Raw genomic sequence first — 11,006 nt, forward strand, 5'->3', positions numbered from 1 at the left:
GGGGCCTGACTAGTGGGAGCAAGTTGTACGGAGGCTGTGCCTACCCTGGTTTACAAGGCTCTCTCTGCTTCCTGGCTCACCGAGCCATGAGGAGCCTTCACCATCTGCTCTGTCTCTCTCTCTCTCTCTCTCTCTCTCTTTTTTTTTTTTTTTTTCGAGACAGGTTTTTCCTGTGTAGCCCTGGCTGTCCTGGAACTCACTTTGTAGACCAGGCTGGCCTCAAACTCAGAAATCTGCCTGCCTCTGCCTCCCGAGTGCTGGGATTAAAGGCGTGCGCCACCACGCCCGGCCCGCTCTGTCTCTTTGAAACCAGGAGCCAAATGGTACCTCTTTCCCCGCAAGCTGTTTCTGTGCAATATAGTTTTGCACAGTGAAATGGGAAGTTAATATTGGGGGAAGAGGGATGCAAAGGGGCAGGAGAGATGGCTCCACAGTTAAAAAACCCTTGGCTGATCTTGCAGAGGACCTGGGTTCAATTCCCATCACCCCTGCTGGGGCTCTCGGACATCACTAACCTCAGTTCAGAGTGACCGGCTGGGAAGATGGGTGTTCTACTTTCAGGAGAATGGATTGGAGTGGGGCTAATCCCAAATGCTGTCTTAAAGGAGCAGAAAGCAAAAGCCTGGGGAATCAGTGGGTCTGGTTGGTCCGCTCTGAGAGCACAGCACAGCTAGGCCGACCTCCCTCGGCCTTCAGGGACACACACACACACACTCACAGGTAAGAGCACAGGTAAGACACACACACACTCACACTCACAGGTAAGAGCACAGGTAAGACACACACACACACACACACACTCACAGGTAAGAGCACAGGTAAGACACACACACACACACACTCACAGGTAAGAGCACAGGTAACACACACACACACTCACAGGTAAGAGCAGGTAGGAAACACAAACCAATGTTCTCCACATCCCTGGCCTAAGCCTCAGACAGAGCAAGATCCAAGATCTCATGGCCCCAAATCTAGGTGTGCGCCCCCACCCCCCTAGTACAGGCCTGTTTTTACAAGGGGACATGTATGAGTGGTCCATCCTCGGGGACAGTCAGTTCCTCCATCTTGGTGACATAGAACCTAGCTCTTCTTGTGGCTTGACACCACCCAGGACCTTTAGAGTTCTTCACACTTGGTCTCAATCTGCCAGAAATAGTCAATATTTTAGGCTGTGCTGACCGAGCGACCGTCTGTTTCTGTCACCACCACTGTGCTGGGTGGGTGACAGCCAGCCCTCATTTACATGTTGTTTGTTGCTCTTCTTGAGACCATCTGGGCTGCAAAGCCCGAGTTTGCTGTCACAGGGGCAGTCTGCCAACACTACCATCCGCTAAGCACATTTGTTCTTTTCAGCACTGAGGAGGATCGAACCCAGGACCTTGAGCACACCAGGCAAGCTCAGACACAAGCCCAAGAACATCTTTCACGTCTGTAAATAATGCACCCTACACACTGCGCGCGCGCGCACACACACACACACACACACGAATACACACATACACAGAGAGACACACACATACACAGACAGGCACACACATACACATACATACACACATACACAGACAGACACACGCATACACACACACGCATACACACACATACACACTCATATACAGAGAGACACACATACACAGAGAGACACACATACACAGAGAGACACACACATACACACACACACAGACACACAGATACAGACACACACACAGAGACACACACATACACATACATACACACACACATACACACACAGACACACACACACAGACACACACAGACACACAGAGACACACACAGACACACACAGACACACATACACACACACAGAGACACACACATACACAGACACACACACACGCACACACACACACACACACACAGAGCTGCATTTTGCATCCCTCTCATGGCACCTTTCCCAGTATCTCCAAGCCCTGTGTGACATGCCACCAAGCCCAGCATGTCTATGTTCTGGCAGGCAAGGGACTAGGTATATCTAAGTCTCTTAAACTTGCAAGCTATAAACAAGGCCTTTGATGGACATGCCTCCCATTACTCCCCTCACCCCCACGCCCCACCCCTGGTGCTGCCGTGCAGGGTGGTCTCCGGTCCCGTGACTGGGTCCTCTGCTTATAAGGCTGCAGTCCTAAGCAACTGTGTGCTGAGAACGCCATGAAATCGTCTCTCCCTTGTAATTGTAGTTTACAGCGGTTTACTGGGGGTAAGGAATGTCTATCTTGCCTGAGGCCGTTATAGATCCAGCTGGGCTGGGGGAGGTGATGGGGGGGGCGCAGGTGGCAAGATCCAGGAAGCTGCTCCAGCAGACAGAGCAGGGACCAGTTTTTCTGGTTCCCGGGCTCGTCAGAAGCTTCCCTGAGTTTACCTTTCTTAGGAAGCAGCCCTACAGGGATTAGCTGGTGACTGGAGCACCCTTGGGGCCCATAGAGAAGTCACTCTAGAAAGCATGGCCTCTTAGACCCTTTCTTTCTTTCTTTCTTTCTTTCTTTCTTTCTTTCTTTCTTTCTTTTCTTTCTTTCTTTCTTTCTTTCTTTCTTTCTTTCTTTCTTCCTTCCTTCCTTCCTTCCTTCCTTCCTTCCTTCCTCTCTCTCTCTCTCTTTCTCTCTCTCTTTTCCTTCCTTCCTTTTTTAAAAAAAAGATTTATTTATTTATTTTATGTATGTGAGTGCACTGCAGCTGTACAGATGGTTGTGAGCCTTTGTGTGGTTGCTGGGAATTGAATTTAGGGCCTCCGCTCGCTCAAGTCAACCCTGCTCTCTCCAATCAGCTTTACTCACTCCAGCCCAAAGACTTATTTATTATTATAAATAATAAACAGCCAGAAGAGGGCATCTGATCTCATTATGATGGTTGTGAGCCACTGTGTGGTTGCTGGGATTTGAACTCAGGACCTTTGGAAGAGCAGTCAGTGCTCTTAACCACCGAGCCATCTCTCCAGCCCCCTTCCTTCCTTCCTTCATAGAAAATGAATCAGAAACTTTGCACCCGTCATCTTGGATTTGTTCCAAGATATCTTAACACCACTGTCACTACTGTCTGCTCCTGACCCAGAGGGGCCTCTCACTCTGGGACCTTCCAGTGTAATTCTGTGCTTCCTCTTTCATGAGAGACCCCGAACGCAAACACCATGTCCCCAGGTGCCTTCAGATGCATTTGTGGGTACTGGAGGACAGAAGATAGGATTATTGTCTTTAAGTTTCCCAAATCTGAAAAGGTGCTGGTGATGCTGGGCACGCCTTTAATCCCAGCACTCGGGAGGCAGAGGCAGGCGGATTTCTGAGTTCGAGGCCAGCCTCGTCTACAGAATGAGTTTCAGGACAGCCAGGGCTACACAGAGAAACCCTGTCGTAAAAAAAAAAAAAAAAAAAAGAAAAAGAAAAAAGAAGAAAGAAAGAAGGAAGGAAGGAAGGAAGGAAGGAAGGAAGGAAGGAAGGAAGGGGAAGGGAAGGAAGGAAGGAAGGAAGGAAGGGAAGGAAAGGAAGGAAAGGAAAGAAAGGAAAGAAAGAAAGGAAGAGAAGGGAAGGAAGGAAAGAAAAGAAAGGAAAGAAAAGAAAGGAAAGAAAAGAAAAGAAAGAAAAGGAAAAGGTGCTGGTGTGCGATGCTGTTGGAGCCCAGCAGCCAAGATGCTGGGAGCGCATCTATGTGGGATACAGACAGGCTTGTTAGTGATACACAGCTGTCCCCAGAGAGAAGCCCCAGAGAGCAGCTGAGTTGGGGTTAGTGATACACAGCTGCCCCCAGAGAGCCCCAGAGAGTGGCTTAACTGGGCAGTTTATGTCAGGGAGAGGGAAGCAGGAACCAGCAGTAAACTGAACATCAGAGAGAAGCTAGCCAAGACAGGTATGGGGTCACGACAGAGCCTGTAGTCTCCACTGCCCAGGTATGGGGACATGACAAAGTCTGTAGTCCCCACTGCCCAGGCAACTGGAGCAAGAGGGTCATGGGAGCCTAGGAACCAGTTCTTCCCTCAGCCAGACATTACATCACATGCCTCTAATCCCAGTCCTTGGGAGGCTGAGACAGGAGAGATGGTGCAAGTTCCAGGACAGCCTGGGCTATATAGTGAGTTTTGGGCCAGCCTGTGCTAAGTAGTAAGATCCTATCTAAAAACAAAAAGCAAGTTGGAGGTATAGCTCAGGCAGGGGTGCTTAGCCATCCACGCTCCTGGCCTGCTGTAAAGTTCCCAGAGGATGATGGTCTGCTAGGGATGTCATCTGGTGGAGTCAACAAGACTCACCTCTCCTTCTGGTTGTGAGCAAGGCCGGTTTTCACAGACACTACACATGTGATACTCAGAACAGGACATTACAGTGGCCTGGGCTTGGGTGTAGCTCAAATGGTAGAATGCCTGCCTAGTGTGCTCTAGGTCCTGTGTTTGATCTCTCACTGCGCTAACCATGGGTGGTGCATGCCTGTAAGCCTACATTGCAGAAGTAGAGGCAGAAGGATCAGGGGTTCGAGGCCTGCTTGAGACCAACCTGCACTACGTGAGACTCTATCTTGATAAACAAACAATCTGTTTAAATCCATCTGTTCCATAAGTAATAAGGACAGAGCGGCATCCTCTCCAGACAATTAAAAGCAATCAAAACATTGTCTTGCCTCCTCTGTGGAGAGACAGGAAACATGTGCTTTGTGTTTTGTTTTGTTTTGTTTGGGGACAGGGTCTTACAGTCCTGGTTGGCCTGAAATCCACTACGCAGACCAGGCTGGCCTCGAACTCTCAGCGACCAGCCTCTGCCTCCTGAACCCTGGCAGCTTACTCTTCTAATCAGAATTCAGGCAATTCGGGCAAGTGTGTAGGCTCCGCAGATGCTCTTACCGATGTGACCGGTCCCTAACTGTGCCCTCCAAGCAACCGCAGGGCCCTTCACCTGCTCGGCCTCTGACACATGCATGGACCCAGTGACACCTCCACCCTGCTCCCCGCCTGCTGACTTCCTCCTCTCCCCCAGAGTCCGGGCCTCTGTCTCTGGTCCCTGACACCTGTCCTCAGGCCTCCTGAGACCCTGACTCTTGTCCCAGCTCTGCCTGCTTTCCTTCACACAGTTTTCTTTTGTTTTTAGATTTATTATTTATTTTATGTATATGAGTACACTGTTGCTGTCTTCAGACATACCAGAAGAGGGCATCAGATTCCATTACAGATGGTTGTGAGCCACCCTGTGGGTGCTGGGATTTGAACTCAGGACCTCTGGAAGAGCAGTCAGTGCTCTTGACCGCTGAACCATCTCTCCAGCCCAGCACACAGTTTTCTGGTCAGTGGAACTTCTCTTGACTGGGCTGCCTCCACGTGGGATGGAGACTTCCTAAACTGCCCTTAACACTCTGAGCCCGGGGAACACCGCAGTGTAGGCAGCCACAGCTGGGCTCGACCCCCTCACTGCAGCTGTAGTTTTCAAAGTAAAGAGGTCTGTGTGTCTGTCCTTTACTGAGTTTACTCCAAGTGCAAAGTCCAGGTTGTGCAGACATTTCCCACAGCTGTAGGGTGAAAGACCGACCGTCAGGCTGCAGCCTCTGAAGTTAGAGAACACGCGAGCACCCGCGCAGGGAGAGTGGATGGTGGTCAGCGGCAGGCCAGCAGGAAAGGGACAGTGGCATTGTGAGCGCATATATGGGGGAGGGGAGAGGGTGTGCCTACCGCACGTCCCTCCCTATGCCTGCACCTTGATTCTACTTGATCTGGTAAGTTGTGTGGCCCTTGGCCCACAGGGTCATCCTGAAATGAAAACCCAAAGGGTCCTGTGACTTCCCCTTCTTGTGGCAATGTACAGTGAGGCCCCCAGGGCCATACCAACATTTAAATTTAAAAAATTAGAACAAATTTAAAAAAAACCTACTTAGTTTTACTTTTCTATTTTATATTGTTCTCTATATTTTTATTTACCTTGGAGACAGTGTCTCCTGTAGCCTGGACTGGCCTCAAAGCTGATTGGGATAGCTTTGAACCTCTTCTGGTCTTCCTGCCTCCACCTCCTGAGTTCTAGAATTACAGGTGCGTGCCACCGCACTTGGTTTGACATGTGTATTTTATTTTTAGCTTATGTGCATGTTTTGCCTGCATATAGGACTGCACCGTATGCATACAATGCCCGAGGAGTCCAGAAAAGAATGTCAGATCCCCTGGGGACCAGAATTCGCACCTGTGTCCTCTGGAAGAGCAGTCAGTGCTCTTAACGGATGAGCCCTTAGCATCCATACTTCAAGAGCAAAGTTTGGCTAGAGAGCTGCTCAATGGCAGGGAGTTGCTCACCGTGTAGTTTGAGCAGAGCCTCAGGTTCTAGCTCTGGCATTGAAAGGACGGACAGGAGAGGGAGGAAAGGGCCCGCAAGCCAAACACACGTGGTCCTCTAGACTAGGCCCACACCTGTAATGTCAGGACTCTGGGCTGAAGCAGGAAGATCTCAAGGCTAGCCTGAGCTACACAGTGAGACCCTGCCGCAAGAAGCTGAAAGTACAGATATGGTTCAAAGGTAGAGAGAGCATTTGCCTAATTTTGTTTTGTTTGCAAGCTAATGGGTTTGAAGCTTAGCATCACAATCGCACACGCATGAGAGAGAGAGAGAGAGAGAGAGAGAGAGAGAGATCACCCATCCATTTTCACATGTGTAACTTCCCTTTTAGAGCAAGCTTTCTCCAGCTTAGCACCACAAGCGCCTGGTCTGTTGACAGATAGCATCCTGTGCCTTATGAGCTAATTAGCAGACTCCCTGACCGGTGCTCACCTGCTAAGGCTACTCACATCCTCCCACCCCTAGTGTAACATCCTGATTGGGCCCTGGCATTGCTAAGTATGCTCTGGAGTCAGGGAAACTCTTTCCCAAAACCGCTACACTAGAAAGGAAGAAGTAACCGCCCCAGCTTCTGAGGCAGGAGGATCGAGAGCCAGGGAGAGATGTGTAGTGAACTCTGTGATCCTGCCCTGATTTCTGTCTCACATGCAGGGGCGACCTACAACACAGAAACGTGGGGAATAGCTCTGCGTGTGAGTTCACGCAAGTATGACTAAACAGAGCATCCTCAGAGCTTCACAGGAGACTCATAGGCGTGTGAGAACGTGTGACTGTTGTTTGTGTTTTGAGACAGGTTTTCCCTGTGTAGCCCTGGCTGTCCTGGAACTCCCTCTTTAAACCAGGCCAGCATTGAACTCAGCGGTCCTCCTGCTTCTGCTTCCCCAGTGCTGGGATTAAAGGCACCTGCCACCACTGCCTGGCTTGGGGAGGGATTTTTTTTTAACCTCTTCCATCAACAGAGAAACTTAGAACAAGCAATGTTGCAAAGATCAGAGATAATCCCAGCACTCAGGAGGCAGAGGCAGGTGGATTTCTGAGTTTGAGGCCAGCCTGGTCTACAGAGTAAGTTCCGGGACAGCCAGGGCTACACAGAGCAACCCTGTCTCAAAAACACAAACAACAGCAACAAATTAAAACCAAAACAATGACCACAAAAGTCTCCTCCATATTGACTAAAGCTAGGGACAGAAGGCAGATGGGACTTCACATCGTCTCTTTGCTATGGTGACAAGCCTCTTCTGCAGCATCCTGGGTAGGTGCCATTGTTGTGAGTGACTGTGGAAAACACAATCTGCCACACGAGTTTCTGTGTGTGAATATGTGTGTGTGTGTGTGTGTGCACATGCTTGCAGATGTGTGTGTGCACGTTTAGGCCAGAGGATGACCTCAAATGTCACCCCTCAGGAGCCATCCACCTTTTTCTTTTGGTTCAGGATCTCTCACATGCCTAGGACTCACTAATTCAGCTAGGGTAGTGAGCCAGTGAGCTCCGAAAGTCCACTTGTCTCTGCTTTCCTCTGCTTTCCCAACGTAGGAATCTTTTTTTTTTTTTTTAACCTAGGTTCTGGCGACGGAAATCAGGTCCTTGTGCTCCTAAAGCAAGCACTGTATTGACCGAGCGCAGTCTCCCCGGCCTGTGACCTGTTCTTTTAAGTGACAGTAGGTAGCCCTGCCTAGATGTGAGGTCCTGGATCCTAAAGGCCACGGTGAAGGTGTAGTCACCAGCTTGTGCTGTCCTGAGAAGTAGCAATTAAGAGTTCAGCCTAGTGGGCGAAGGTAAGGTCATTGTGGACAGGTTCTGAAGGACGCGTTGGAACTCTGGCTCCTTTCTGTCTCTGTCTTTTATTGCCACTGTCACATGCTCACTGCCAGTGTGCACAGACCTCACCACAGGCTCACAAACAGAGACAAGTGACCGGGGTCTAGACACGGAGACCAAGAACAAAGCAAAACAGTCCCCTTTTAAGGTATAACCTCGAGGGCTTTGCCACAGCAGCAGAAAAGCTGACAGACACAGTAGTAGCCAATGCCACTCACTCTGATTCTTGGGATTCCGCAGATAAGAGCCAGGAATCTCTCTGCCTGGCCAGGGCCTGGAGGGAACGATTACAAAGATTTTAATTGGAATGATCCCAGGAGAGGATTCTGATGCATACAGCTTAAGTCTTGTAGGTTAAAAACAACAACAACAAAAAAAAGAAAAGAAAAGAAAAAGAAAAAAGAAAAAAGAAAGGAAAAGAAAAAAAAGAAAGAAAAGAAGAGAAGAGAAAAGAGAAGGGAAGAAAAGAAGAGACAAGACTAAAATGCTGACCTGCCTGTAGGATTCTTAGGTTCAAAAACTGTCTTCCTAATACCTCGTTTTTACATTTCAAATGCATTTCACTTCCCCCTTTAAAAATATCTATCTATCTATCTATCTATCTATCATCTATCAATTATCTATCTACTTATTAATATTTATTTATCTTTTGTTTTTGTTTTTTCAAGATAAGGTTTCTCTGTATAGTCCTGCCTCCAAAATACTGGGATTAAAGGTGTGTGCCACCACTGCCCAGCATATTTATTTATCTATCTATCATCTACCTATTGTCTACCTAGCTCTCTATCGGCTATCTATCTATTATCTATTTATAATCTATTATCTATCTATCTATCTATCTATCTATTTATCATCTATCTGCCTTGTGAAATATTCATGTAGCCCAAGGTGGCACCAAACTCACAGTGTAGCCAAGACTGGCTTTGAATTCTCCTGCCTCCACTCCCCAAGTTATGGGATTCCAAGAGCACACCACCATACCCAGCCAAAGCCTTTAATATTTTATTTTATAAGAGTTATTTTAATTTGTGTGTGTGTGTACCTGCATGTCTGCATGTGCACCTCAGAAGAGGGCTAGAGAGCTCTGGATTACAGGCTGCTGTGAGCCTCCAGGCATTGTGCTTACCATCCAAGAGGTGAGCTCTCAGCCTCTTGTTTCTGCAATCATGCCTAGGGCTTGTTGTCACATCTCTGTTCTACCAGCATGGACTTGTGCACATGGAACCATAAGCCAGAATAAACTCCATCGTCTTTAAACTACCTTTGTTCGTGGCACTTCATCAAAGCAACAGAAAAGTAATGAACGCAGAACTTTGGTACCAGAAATGGGGTATTGCTGTGAAGCAGCTAACCATGATAGTTTTTTTTTTATTATTTATGTATTTATTTTATATATATAAGTACACTGTAGCTAACTTCAGACACACCAGAAGAGGGCATTGGATCTCATTACAGATGGTTGTGAGCCACCAAGTGGTTTCTGGGAATTAAACTCAGGACCTCTGGAAGAGCAGTCAGTGCTCTTAACCACTGAGCCATCTCTCCAGCACCCCCATGATAGTTTTCAGAAGAGTAAAAGAGACATTAGAAAAAAGCTGGGTAGTGCTATGTCTTAGTCAGGATTTTACTGCTATGAACAGACACCATGACCAGGGCAACTCTTATGAGGACAACATTTAATTGAGCTGGCTTACAGTTTCTGAGGTTCTGAGGTTTCTGGGGTTCAGCTCATTATCATCAAGGCGGGAGCATGGCAGCATCCAGGCAATCATGGTGCAGAAGGAGCTGAGAGTTCTACATCTTCATCTGAAGGCTGCTAGTGGAAGACTGACTTCCAGGCAGCTAGGGTGAGGGTCTTAAAGCCCACACCAACAGTGACATACCTACTCCAACAGGGCCACACTTTCTAATAGTGTCACCCCCTGGGCCAAGCATATTTAAACCACCACATGGTCGTTCATATCTTTAATCCCAGCACTGAGGAGGCAGAAGCAGGCAGATATCTGAGTTCTAAGGCAGCCAGGGATACACACAGAACCCCTGTCTTGAGGAGAAAAAGGAGGTGGGGCAGGCTTTGAAACTTTGGACTAGAAAAATGAAAAGTTGGGCATTATAAGTAGAGATTAAAGGGTTTCTGGTGGGACCCCAGAACACAGCAGTGCTAAGAGCCATGTGGACTGTGGAGGACCAGCTCAAGAGGTCAGAGAAAGAGAAAAAAAAATCAGCAACTGAGCTACAGGCTGTTCATAGAGTGCTTTGACAAAGAGTGCGCCTGCCTTCTACCCTTGACCTGAGAATCTGCCTCTAGCTCAGTTCTAAAAATGTCACAAACTGAAATGTCCCATCCCAGGTATGTGCTGCCACAGAGGCTGTGGTTGTTAAGATTATTGGTGACTTTCATGGTCGGATTGGGTCAAATAGATGGGTTCTCCCAGGCTAAGACACCACACAGTACATCCAATTTGTGAAACCAAAGGTCTAAGTCGTTTTCTGTTTCTAGAAAGAAACCGTGAAAATAAGTAAGTCAAAGCTGTTGCTAATCGAACAATTTCACTGAACGGAGGAGATTTCAAAACATGATATTGAATCTGTGGCGTGGTTATTATTAACAAGTCTTAAGTCTCAGTGGAAAAGTGCAACTGAGGCAGAAAAAAATGCAAAATGTACAGTTCAGAGGGAGGAGTAGGGAGAAGTTGCTTAATGCTCCTGCCAAGGCAACAAACAGACTGTAGTTGGTAAGAGAGGTCTCCGCACACCAGACAGCAACATCTCCAACCTGTGAAAGAGAAAGCCAAGGCATTTTCTGTTCCTAGAAAGAAATGGCAGACAACCGTTGCTGTCAATATGGTTCAGTGGGGCAAGGGGCCAGTCCAGGCTGA

The sequence above is a fragment of the Mus musculus genome, chromosome 2 (assembly GCF_000001635.26).
Source record: "Mus musculus strain C57BL/6J chromosome 2, GRCm38.p6 C57BL/6J".
NCBI lineage: Eukaryota > Metazoa > Chordata > Mammalia > Rodentia > Muridae > Mus > Mus musculus.